General features: G+C 44.0%; 1 long non-coding RNA gene and 2 pseudogenes across 1 annotated transcript; 2 read left to right on the forward strand and 1 right to left on the reverse strand.

Moving 5' to 3' along the window:
* LOC138810013 (ferritin heavy chain pseudogene) overlaps positions 1-12,290 on the forward strand; it is a 79,796-nt pseudogene that overhangs the window by 47,338 nt on the left and 20,168 nt on the right.
* On the forward strand, positions 3,919-4,460 carry LOC138810011 (ferritin heavy chain pseudogene; annotated as a pseudogene).
* Positions 8,361-10,738, reverse strand: LOC138810059 (uncharacterized). Its single transcript, XR_011367010.1, has 2 exons — positions 10,230-10,738; positions 8,361-8,574 (listed from the first exon to the last, which is right to left on the reverse strand). It is a non-coding gene; the product is annotated as an uncharacterized lncRNA (long non-coding RNA).

Raw genomic sequence — 12,290 nt, forward strand, 5'->3', positions numbered from 1 at the left:
TTTGTCTTAGTATGTAATAAAGATGGCCTTTTAAATGTTAGATTATTGCCATTTGGTGGAGGTAATTATCTGATCCTATTAACCAGCGCCTCAAGCCACTGGACAATTTGCTAACAAAATGAACAGAACTGCATTACGATCAATTTGTTAATTGTTAATGAGGCTTCACAGCATTCTAATAAGTAACTTAATAATTTTGTGACTGTATTGCTGTTTCTATGTGGGGCCTCCTTTCTGAACCTGGAAAAGTTATTTTATGTTTAATCATTTCCATTTTTCCTTTCATCTTCCAGAAAGCAACAATAATTCTATTACTCCCAATAACCAAAGAAGCTCATAAAAGTTAACATATATGGATCCTCCTGTTTGGAAATGATTGTAGTTGTTCAGGAGTGTTGTACATTTCCTTGATTTCTATGAATTAGATTTTAGATAAAACTGTGTGTGTGTGTGTGTGTGTGTGTGTGTGTGTGTGTGTGCGCGCGCGCGCGCGCACGCGTGTGTGTGTGTGCTGGTCCTTGGGCCAGGGTGCTATCCTTTAGCCTTTTTGTTCAAGGCTAGCAGTCTATCACTTGAGCCACATCCCTATTTCTGGCTTTTTAGTGGTTATTTGGAGATAAGAATCTTTCCTGCCTAGTCTGCCTTTATATCATGATCCTCAGATCTCAGCCCTCCTAAGTAGTAGGATTATAGGCATAAGCCACTAGAGCCCGTTGAGACTTCCTTTTAATTGGTGCTTTTTTCTTAATTAACTGAATTTAACATAAAGCTTCACAAAGTGAAGGGGAATGAGAGCTAGTGAGGCGATCTCAGCTTATCAGGCTATATGTCTTTTGCTCAATGTAGTCCATGATAACCCAGTACTGAGACACAACAGACATTGAAATATCTACAGAGCTTATAAAGCCTATGAAGAGATCCCTCTCTTTTAAAACTCAAATACTGCAATGAAATAAAATTGTATCTTCAACCAGTTCCATGGTAGTAAATTAACAATTTATAATCATCTTTGAACAAAAGCCACTGTTAGGAATGACATACAGCAAATGACAAGAGTCATCAAAAGATTTCCCTGTTAGGATGTAAACCCACGAGGACAGAAGCTTGAACCTGTCTATTTACCTGTCTCCCTAGTACCTTACTGTCATGGAACAAGATTTGTGATTCAAATCAATAGAACTGGATTTAGATCCTAATACTGCCTTTCAGTAATGTTTATAACAAAAATCTCTCTAAACCTCAGTTTTCTCCTCCAAAATGAATATAGTCCCTTTTTCATACAGTGTGATGATTTGGGCTCATAAATCTGCATTCCATCCAGGCAGATGAAATCACTCCCACATAGTTTGTCTACACAGACAGCATTATGAAAAACACTGTCGTCAACCCAAATGCTTTGTTGTTCAAACGAGGAAACTGACAGCAGACAGGATTCATTTAAGGCTCTTCAGTTGTTTAAGGAAGAGAAATGGGGGTAGAAAAGAGGTTGAATATCAGTTATGTCTTTAGAAAGGGTTATTTTTCTTCCTTTGGGTGCTGTGGCCATCTCTTCAATAGAAAAGAGGACACAGAACAGAAGTATCATTCAATCATTCATGCATCCAAGTATTTTCAGCAAATTGCTGGATCACAGAACATTAATTTTTGAAGGATGTTGGAATATGTTTATCAAACTTGCCTTCTACAAGGTTTATACCAATTTATTTTCCCATCGGCAGAGTAAGAAAATGATTGCCTTCAGCATCCTACTGAATGGTGGCCTAGGAGATAACAAAACTGCTCATGACTTCCACTAGACCTGCTGGGATTCAGTAACAATCCCTCTGGGATGTTACTTTCCAGAAAGCCATTCTGTTTCTGACACACAGGTGCAGTTACACCTTGGATTTATACTTTTGATCAGTCTCATCTTTAAGCCTTGCTGCTGATATGGGATATAGCTAGACAGAAGAACAGTGGTCTCATATGGAATAAAACCAGGAAATCTTGCTTTAAAGAGAAGCAAATTAAAAATGCTTGAATGATGGCTGTTAGTTTACAGCCACATAAGCCAGATCAGAACAAGGCTTTATGTAAAAGGCAAGAAAAATTTGGGGAGGGGAGAAGCAAAACGAAAAAAAGTCAAATGTCTGGAATTGAACTATTCATATAGTTCGTATATATCACTTGCTTTGGAGGCCATTATGTTTGTTCAATCTGCTTTTTGTTTATACTCAAAATAGCACTAAGCACCTGCTACAATTGCTATGTATCATCATGTATAACTTTATCTAGTGAAAAAAAGGTACATCAGATGATTCTGTCCCTGTACCAGCATCATACATCACAAATTTGTGAACTTCTGGATACTAAGTGACACTGAATTGTTTTCCTACAAGTTATAAAATCCAATTTCTAATAATTAAAAATATCCTGAAGCTACAACACTTTACCAGTTAACCAAAGTTGGTATATTTTTCAAGTAATATCTCTAAAAATCCATGTCTTTTCTGCTGAAATATGAATTATAGCCTAAAGCTATATCCACAGATGACACAAACAATTTTGTATTGTTGGAAAAATACCTTCATCCCTCATCCTAAGACTTAATTGTGGCCATCTTTGTTTCTAAAATGCCCTTTTTAAGTTTCTCTCTGAATGATTGTACATACTTTGGATTTCTTAATAAGAGTATCAGTGAAGAATTGTTTTGAGGTAGCCAGAAATCATTTGAAAACAAGCACACAATACAGGCTAGGCCCCCAAATTCCCATTTGGAAAAAACAAGGGTAAATAACTGGAACTGTTTCTTCTGTGGCCAGTACACATACTCTGGAGTGGAGCTGCCGAAATGTGTGGAGGAGCCAGTGTCGTTTGAATAACATCACATGTGAAAACGTTGAAGGCCATAACATACTCAAAGCTTACTTTGTTGAGAAATTGGCTCATTGCTCTTAATCAAGTACCAACACATCCACAGGGGTCCATTGCTGGATTTCAATGAAATCTTTAATAGTCTGCAAACAATTGTTATGGATATCTGTCCTTGGGCTTCATCAGAAAACAGAACAGAAAAAGAGTTTTCACCAAATTTCCCAAAAGTTCATAACCAGAAACAACAACAAAAAAGTTTGGATGGCATACGAAAATGTATGCTCAAACCTCCCACACATGGGCTGGGAAAGTGGCTCAGTGGTAGAGCGCTTGCCTTGCATGCATGAGGCCCTGGGTTCGATTCCTCAGCACCATTTAAGCAAAAAGCAAAAAGCCGGAAGTGGTGCTGTGGCTCAAGTGGTAAAGTGCTAGCCTTGAGCTGAAGAGTGGAGGGACAGCGCCCAGGCCCAGAGTTCAGGCCCTACAACTGAACCCCCCCCCCCCCCCCCCCGCCAAATAAACAAAAACCTCCCACTCACTTGCAGGGAAACCTTGAATAAATTGACTTGGGCCCTCAGCCTGTCTCTTTCCCCACACACTGGCAATAAAAATAACCTAAAGTCATAAATCCTATCACAAAAATAAGACCAAATGCACTGTCTGTCACATAGTGATAACTTAAGAAATGCTGATTTTATTGATACCTAGTTAAAAAGAAATACTGTGACTTAATCTCTCAATCTGTTCACTGAAAAATGATCTTCAATCTCCTGTACTTCCTCTTCTACACAAGAAGATAGTCCCATCTTACCAACTACTTCTCTCATAGCTGTTGCCAGCAAGTTTCCTTCACATTATTTACCATGAAATATAGTTTTCATCTTGACATACTTCTATATATAATTTAGCTCTTCTATGTTTTTCAATATGTGGTATGTACCACCATTATACCATTTTTTATCTCTCCAGCAGGCAAATGTTGTTTCTTTATGTGAATGAATACAAGCTCACAAAAGAAATTTCAGGAGCTGACTCCCACTGCCAACTTCTGGGTACTCAAGGAAGATGAACAGCACTGATGAGGCTTTGGTGGGCATTATCATATATATGGAGAGAGAAATAATTGCAGAGCTCCATATTAATCCCCAGATCAACCTGGAGCTCTACTCTTCCTATGTCTACCAGCCCATGTCTTACTAATTTGACCGAGATGATGTGGCTTTGAAGAACTTTGCCAAGTACATTCTTCACCAGTCTCATGAGAGAGAACATGCAGAAAAACTGATGAAGCTGCAGAACCAGAGAGGTGGCTGCATCTTCCTGTAGGATATCTAGAAACCAGAGTGTGATGTCGGGGAAAGCAGGCTGAAAGAGTGTGAATGGAAGAGTGTGAATCAGTCACTGCTGGAACTGCACAAACTGGCCACTGACAAAACTGACCCCTACTTGTGGGACTTCATTGAGACTCATTACCTGAGTGAGCAGGTGAAGTCCATCAAAGAATGGGGTGACCATGTCAACAACTTGCACAGGATGGAAGCCCCTGATCTGGCATGGTAGAATGTCTCTCTGACAAGCACCCTCTGGGGGAGAGTGATGAGAGATAAGCCTCTGGCCACCAGGCAGTGCATGCATGGTTGGGGTTATCATTACCTTTATAAGTTTCACCAGAACATCCTAAGTTCTTTCAGTTTGTGCCTTTCCTTCAAATAAAGGAATTTAGTTCCTAAAAAACAAACAAGAACCACAAGGAGAGCATGCAGGCCCTGAATCTAAGCTCTAAGACTTGCACAAAAGAAAACCAGAACAAAACCCATCACCCCTAAAATAGAAGAGTTCAAGGCTGCATTTCTGATCTGAAAGCATCTGAGGTCTTTTTTGAGAGACACTGTTAATTGGTTGCTGCTAATGGAGTCACCTTGTCCTTTTCTTGTTTAGAACTCAGGACCTTGCAATTGGCTGTGCTTAATAGGAGCTCCTCCCTCCATCCCTCCTGTGTGCAGACAGTATAGGAGAAAGGACTTGTGTGTGTGCTGTTTCTCTTTGAGCATCAATCCTCCAAGGACTCTGGCCTCCAAATAGCTTGACGTACAGGTAAGAGCCACAAAGTAGTGTCTCTGTCCCATTCTTGAACTAACTCCCATCAAACATCAGTACCCAGGGCAGAAATGAAGAATCCTGACTCAGAACATATATGATCACCTTTTGAGAATTTCAATTTAATAAGATTGATGAGATGCAATGGAGGCAATGTTAGAAATCATTTCCAGTATTAGATAATGAAAAGAAGTCTGTGGGGTTTGTTGGAGGTAGGAGCAGAGGAAGGAACCCTTGTCTCCAGGCATGTGCAGGCTGAATGGCATGTGTTCCAGGTGAGCACTACAGCGATGTGTTTGACACTCTCCTTTTGAGCTGCAGGAAGACAGGGAACTCAGGACTGAATTGCACAGGACAACACCTGACAAGTCACAATCTCTTCTTTCTGAAAGTCTTCCCTTTAGATCCTTCTCCCTCTCCCCTCATCTCTTCCAATCCCCCCACTCCCCTGCACCCAGGTAACCACAGGTCAGAGGGGATGAGCTAAAAGGACTTCCTTGAGGTATAGATAAAACACAGAGCAGAGCTCAGTGGCCACCTACTTGTTTTCAGGCTGTCAGGAGGAAACACTTTCTTGAAGCAGTTTAGGCAGGCTGCAGCAACAGTATTGGCTTTAAAAGCAACTAGTGATAATGTTCTTCCAGAGCCTCCAGCCCCAGAGTTGCTCATTTGTTGTGGGTTTAGCTGATGGTAGGGAGGTGCAGGACTTGTGGGGTGGGGTGGGCTTTGTACTCTCCTTGGTCCTTTCCACTGGGATCAGATGCTTTTGGACATGGGGCAACAGAGCTGATCTTCCTTTTTCTCTTTGTAACCCATTTCACACAGATGTTGTATAATATAGGGGAGAGAGAGTTGGGTTTGCTGCCCACCTGCCTCTCCAGCTCAGGGGCTGGGCTGGTCATTTCACTGTGTTGGCCATAGGGAGTATATTTGCTGCTGCTGCTGCTGCTGCTGCTGCTGCTGCTGCTGCTGCTGCTGCTGCTGCTGCTTCTGGCATTGCTGCTGCCGCCATTGCTGCCTCCACTGCTACTGTTGCTGCTCTCCGTCTTCCCCTCGGTTTTGGTGCTGCAGTGTCTCCAGAGGAGATAGGATAGGCACACAGACCTCCTGCCTTTCCTGCCACCACCCTCCTACTGCTGCGTAGCAGGCAAGACTGCAGTCCTGTGACACACAGGAGCACTGGCTATCTTCAAGTGCAGAGTTTGGCAGGTCCAGCATGCAAGTGAGCAGCAAAGGGGAGGCCAAGGAAGTGCATGACTCACAAGGCCCGTCAGGTCTTAGCCCAGGTCTTGCTGCTGCTTTAGAATGTGGTAGATTACCTTAGAGCCAGACAGAGCTGACACGACCTGGTCTGGGTCAAAGCCCAGGTAAATGGCCATGGGGTGCAGGATGGCCTGACCTAGCTGGGCTAGGACTCTGTGGATGGGCTTGGAGAGGCTGCCTGTGTTTCCCTAAACCAAGGGTGGCATAACACTTGCCTCACATCAGGTGTCTTTGAGAATCCAGTGTCATCAGATAGACTAAGCTCTCTCACACTTCAGGGGAAAAAACTTTCAGTGTGATAAACCTGCCTTTGAATCTCCACCCTCAGACTCTAGCATCCCAAGTAGTGGGATTTAAAAGTGTGAGTGACCAGCACCCTGTCTGTAATGTGTTCTCCTGTCAGTCATGAGGTAGTGGATTGACCCTACCACTGTTTATTTCTGGAACTCTCTTTTGAGTTCTCTCTTCTGGAAAGATGGTTAACAGAAAGGGTGTAGGTAAGTAACATGCCTCAGCTGTGAGCATACATAGATTTCTGTTCCTGTTACTGGAGTTTACCGGCTATTGCACACTTCCAGGCCCAGTTAGGACAGCTGTTTTCTCTACCTAGAAATTTCTTTATCTTTCTTAAAAAAAGAGAAAGATTGCTGAGTGCTGGTATCTTACACTTGTAATTCTAGCAAGTCAGGAGGCTAAGATCTGAGGATATTAGTTCTATGCCAGCCAGGGTGTGAGACTGTTTTCTTGAAGTAAACACCAATAAAGCCAGAAGTGGAGCCATGGTAGAGAAGTAGCCTTGAGAAAAAAAGCCAAAAAACCCTCAAGGAGGCCAGAGGATCCCTGCTGAGAGTTGCTGGGGTTTTCTGCTTCAACAGTGCTTGAGGGGAACCAGGTGCTGGACCACAATTCTGGGCTACCTGCTCCAAGCCACCAACCTTGTGCCACCTATTCACCATGTCCTCAACATGCCCCGAGGCCTCTGTTGACAGTCCAGTGCTAACCCATTGCGACTCCACCTCTCTTAACGGCTGTCCTGAAGACTGCAGTCTCCTGCCACGTATGCCTGAACTGCTACCAGGACTCAGAGGCCATCAACAACCACCAGATCAATCTGGAGCTCTACCCCACCTATGTCTACCTGCCTCTACTTTGGCAGAGATGATATGGGTCTGAAGAACTTTGCCAAGTACTTTTTTACTAGTCTCATGAGAGAGAGAACATGCAGAGAAGCTGATGAAGCTGCAGAACCAGAGAGGTGGCCGCATCTTCCCATAGGATATCTAGAAACCAGAGTGTGATGTCGGAAAGAGTGTGAATCAGTCACTGCTGGACCTGGCCCCTGACAAAAATGATCCCCACTTATGGGACTTCATTGAGACTCATTATCTGAGTGAGCAGGTGAAGTCCATCAAAGAATGGGGTGACCATGTCAACAAGTTGCACAGGAGGAAGCCCCTGATCTGGCATGGTAGAATGTCTCTTTGACAAGTTCCCTCTGGGAGAAAGTGATGAGAGATAAACCTTGAGCTGACCCCCAAGCCACTCATGACTTCTGGTCACAAAGGCAGTGCATGCATGTTGGCGATTATTACCTTTTCTATACTTTTTACAAGAACCTCCTAAGTTCTTTCAACTTGTACCATTTCATCAAATAAAGGGATTTGGTACAAAACAAACAAAAACCTCAAGGAGAGTATGCAGGCCCTGAATGTCAGCTCTAGGACTTGTACAAAAGAAAACCCAAAGAGAACACATCACCCCTAAACTAGAAGAAGGGTTCAAGGCTTCATTTCTGATCTGAAAGCATCTCAGGTCTTTTTTGAGATACACTGTTAATTGGTTGCTACTCATGGAGACACCTTGTCCTTTTCTTAGTGTTTAGAACTCAGGATCTTGCAGTTAGCTGTGCTTAATAGGTTAAAACATGTACTGCTGGAGTTTCTCCATCCCTCCTGTGTGCGGGCAGTATTGGAGAAAGGACTTGTGTGTGTGCTGTTTCTCTTTGAGCATCAATCCTCCATGGCCTCTGGCCTCTGAATAGCTCAGAGTAGAGACAATCCACAAATTAGTGTCAGTGTCACATTCTTGAACTCCCACCAAACATCACTACCCAATGCAGAAATGAAGAGTACTCAGAACCTATATGATCAAGTTTTGAGAAAATCAATTTAATAAGTTTGGTGAGAAGTAAAAAAATATAGAAAACAAATATTTCCAATATGAAAAAATATAAGAAGTCTGTGGGGTTTGTTGGAGGTAGGAGCAGAGGAAGGAACCGTTTGTCTCCAGGCATGTGCAGGCTGAATGGCATGTGTTCCAGGTGAGCACCACAGCGATGTGTTTCCACCCTTTCCATTTGAGCTGAAGGAAGAAAGGGAACTCAGGACTGAATTGTACAGGACAACACCTGACAAGTCACAATCTCTTTCTGAAAGTCTATCCCTTTAGCTCCCTCTCCCTCTCCCCTTTTCTGTTTCTGTATCTCCACACTTCCCTTTCACCCAGAACACCATAAATCAGAGGGGATGAGCTAAAAAAAAAGACTTCCTTGAAGTATAGATAAAACACAGAGCACAGCTCAGTGGCCACCTAGTTGTTTCCAGGCTGTCAGGAGGAATCACTGTGTGTAGGAAGCACTTTAGGCCTGCAGCAGCAGCAGCAGCAGCAGCAGCATAAACGCCGAAAGCAACTGGTGATGATGTTCTTCCAGCACCTCCAGCCCCTGAGTTGCTCATTTGTTGTGGATGTTATGGGTTGAGCCGATGGTAGGGAGGTTTTGGCAGGTGCAGGACTCCTCCTCCGCTTGGTCCTTCCCGCTGGGATCAATTGCTTTTGGACATGGGGCAACAGATCTGATCTTCCTCCTCTTCTTTCTGTCCTGTACCCAGGTGTTATATGATATAGGGGGAAGAGAGTCGGGTCTGCTGCCCACCTGCCTCTCCTGCTCAGGGGCCGGGCTGGTCATTTCACTGTGTTTGGCCATGGGGAGTGTAGCTGCTTCTGCTACTGCGGCTGCTGCTGTTGCTGCTGCTGCTGCTGCAGCTGCGGGTGCCAGGGCAGCCTTGCTGCTCACAGTCTTGCCCTCTGTGTTGGTGTTGCGGGGTCTCCAGAGGAAGGGAAGGCAGGCACACAGACATCCTGCCTTTCCTGCCCCCACCCTCTTGCTGCTGCTCAGCAGACAGACCCAGAGCCTGGTGGCCCAAGGGAGCACTGGCTTGCTTCAAGTGCAGAGCTTGGCCGGTCCTATATACCGGTGAGGGGCAAGGCGGAGGCCCAGGAAGTGCATGCCTCATCAGGCCGGTCAGGTCATGGCCCTGGCCTTGCTGCTGCCTTAGGATTTTGTATGTTGCCATGGAGCCAGACAGGGCTGCCCCAACCTGGTCTGGGTCTAAACCCAGGAAATAGGCCATGACATTTAGGATGGCGGGATCTGGCTGGGCCAGGACGCTCTGGCTGGGGCGTGGTGAGTGTGCCTGTGTTGCCTTTAACCAAGGGTGGCCCAACACTTGCCTCACTGCAGGTCTCTTTTGAGGGTCAGGTGTCATCAGATACCCTAAGACATCTCGCAGTTCAGCAGAAAAGTGTTTTAGTATTTTAAACCTGCCCTGTAACACCTGGTGTTTTAGTACGAGCCAGGACCTGTTGTTAAATGGCACGTCGCCCATCACCATGTAGTAGAGTAGGATCCCCAAGCTCCAGACATCCACCTTGGGACCCTGGTATTTCTGCTGCTTGATCATCTCAGGGGGGCAATAGGCCATTGTCCCGCACCACCGGTCCAGCTCCTGCTGGGGCTGGAACCACATACTGACACCAAAGTCATATAGCTTGGCTGTGCCCTGGCTGTCCAGCAGGATGTTTTCTGCATTAAAGTCCCGGTGAATAATGCCATGGTCATGCCAACATTTGACCGCCCTCACGATCTGCCTAAACAGAAGCCTGGCCTCCTCCTCCCTCAGCCTGCCCATCTTGTACACATAGTCTGCTAGGTCTCCTCCCTCGAGGTACTCCATTACCAAGTTCACCGGCTGCTCTGCCTCTACCACCTCATAGAGTTGGATGATGTCAGGGTGCTCCACAGACTTTAAGATGTCCAGTTCTGTGTAAACGGAGGGGCAATTCCTCTTGTTGATGGTTTTCACAGCGACCAGGCTGTCTGTAGGCAGGTGCTTAGCCAGTTGTACAGAGGCAAAGCCCCCCTCACCGATTGTTCTCAGCACCCGGTAGTGAGCCCTGAGGAGCTCCTCGTGTGAGGAACTGGCCTCAAGGCCCCGCTGGGACCTCGCCTCTCTACTCTCACTACTCATCCTACACAGCACCCTCGCGATGCTGTCTAGGGAGAAAATAAAACGAACAAATCAATGAAACCAGATGGAATCAAATATAACAGAAGAGAACAAAATACAATGAAATGTGATGAAATAGAATGAAATGGAACCAAATAGAATCAAACAATGAAATAAAATATATAAATGTATAATAAAGGAATAAAATGTAAGTAAAATATGAATAAGTATAATAAATGAAAAATAAAATGTAACTACTATCTAACAAACTAACAATAAAACAATATATTGTAAATATAGAAAGAATAAATGAATAATAAATGAACAATATGCTAAAATGCTATCTAAAATGCTATCTAGTTAAAAACAAAGTAAAAGAAAAAAGTAGAGCAATAAAAGAAAAATAAAGTGAAAAGAGAGTAAAAGAAGAAAAGTAAGAAAAAGAAAAGAAAATTAGAGGAAAAAGTAAAGAAAAATGAAGAAAAAAGTAAGATAAGAAAGTAAAAGTAAGAGGCAAAAGAGAAACCAAGTCCTAGAGAGTCAAAGCCAAATCACAATCCAAATCCAAATACCGAAAATCAAAGCCAAATCAATAACCAAATCCAGAAACTCAACAACTCACGATCCAACAAACAACTGAACTCCTCTCTTCTGACTACCTACAAGAGTCCACCAGTCAGCATGCGATATATATATATATATATATATATATATATATATATATAGCCAGGGTTATTGTGACCTCACGAAGGTGTGTGATGTCAGAGCTGCCAAGGGGCTCTGCCCATCTGGGAGTCGCCCCCTGTGCCCATCTCAGTTCCTGGCCTTCAGGACGCTTCTTAGATGAGCATGCCTGGACTGGGCTTTCAGTCAGGGCCTGGGCACTTTTGATTTTGATTTTGATTGATTTCATTATTGTTTTCATTTTATTGCCAGCCTTGGGCCTTGAACTCTGGGCCTGGGCACTGTCCTTGCACTTTTTTTGCTCAAGGTTAGCACTCTACTACTTGAGCCACAGACCTACTTCCTGCTTTTTCTCTTTCTGTGTTACTGAGGAATTGAACCCAGGTTAAGCACTCTACCACTGAGCACATTCCCAGCCCCTGTCCCTGAGCTTTGATACTCAAAGCTGGTACTCTACCAGCCGAGCCACAGTCCCAGTTCTATCTTCTTGGTGCTTCATGGGAGATAATAGTCTCAGGGATTTTCCAGCCCATGCTGCCTTTTCATTAGCATCCTCATATGCCAGCCTCCTGCTTAGCTAGGATTACAGGCCTTACAGTAGCCATATGCTTTCAAGACACTTATGTTAAACATAAGTTCTGTTCAATAGGAGTCCACCTAAGTTTTCTTAGGTGGTTATGTAGATTGATATTTAATATTTCTACCGATGGCAGGCTAGTCAGAGTGCCAATATCTAGAATCCTAGAGTGCTCAGATCCTAGTTACATGTGGGGTTGGAAGTGGGAAGATTGCAGTTGGAAGCCAGCATAGGCAAAATAGTCCATGAGCGTCCATGACAATCCATGCATCATGGTGCATGCCTCTCATCCCAGCCAAGGTGGCAAGTGACAAATAAGATGAAGGTTCAGGCTGCTGCCTGCTACAGAAGCAAATCTCTTTCTCAAAAGCTACCAGCCAAGACTGTTCAGTAAGAGAGGTACTCATTATCTAACTTACGTAACTGCACCCTCTCTGTGTATCACCTTTACAATAAAATTTGAATTAAAAGAAAAAGAACAAATGATGACCACCAGCACAGATATGGTTGGAGGAGGCATGACTCACTGT

Source organism: Dipodomys merriami, unplaced genomic scaffold (genome assembly GCF_024711535.1).
Source record: "Dipodomys merriami isolate MVZ:Mamm:240054 unplaced genomic scaffold, mDipMer1.0.p SCAF_5, whole genome shotgun sequence".
Classification (NCBI taxonomy): domain Eukaryota; kingdom Metazoa; phylum Chordata; class Mammalia; order Rodentia; family Heteromyidae; genus Dipodomys; species Dipodomys merriami.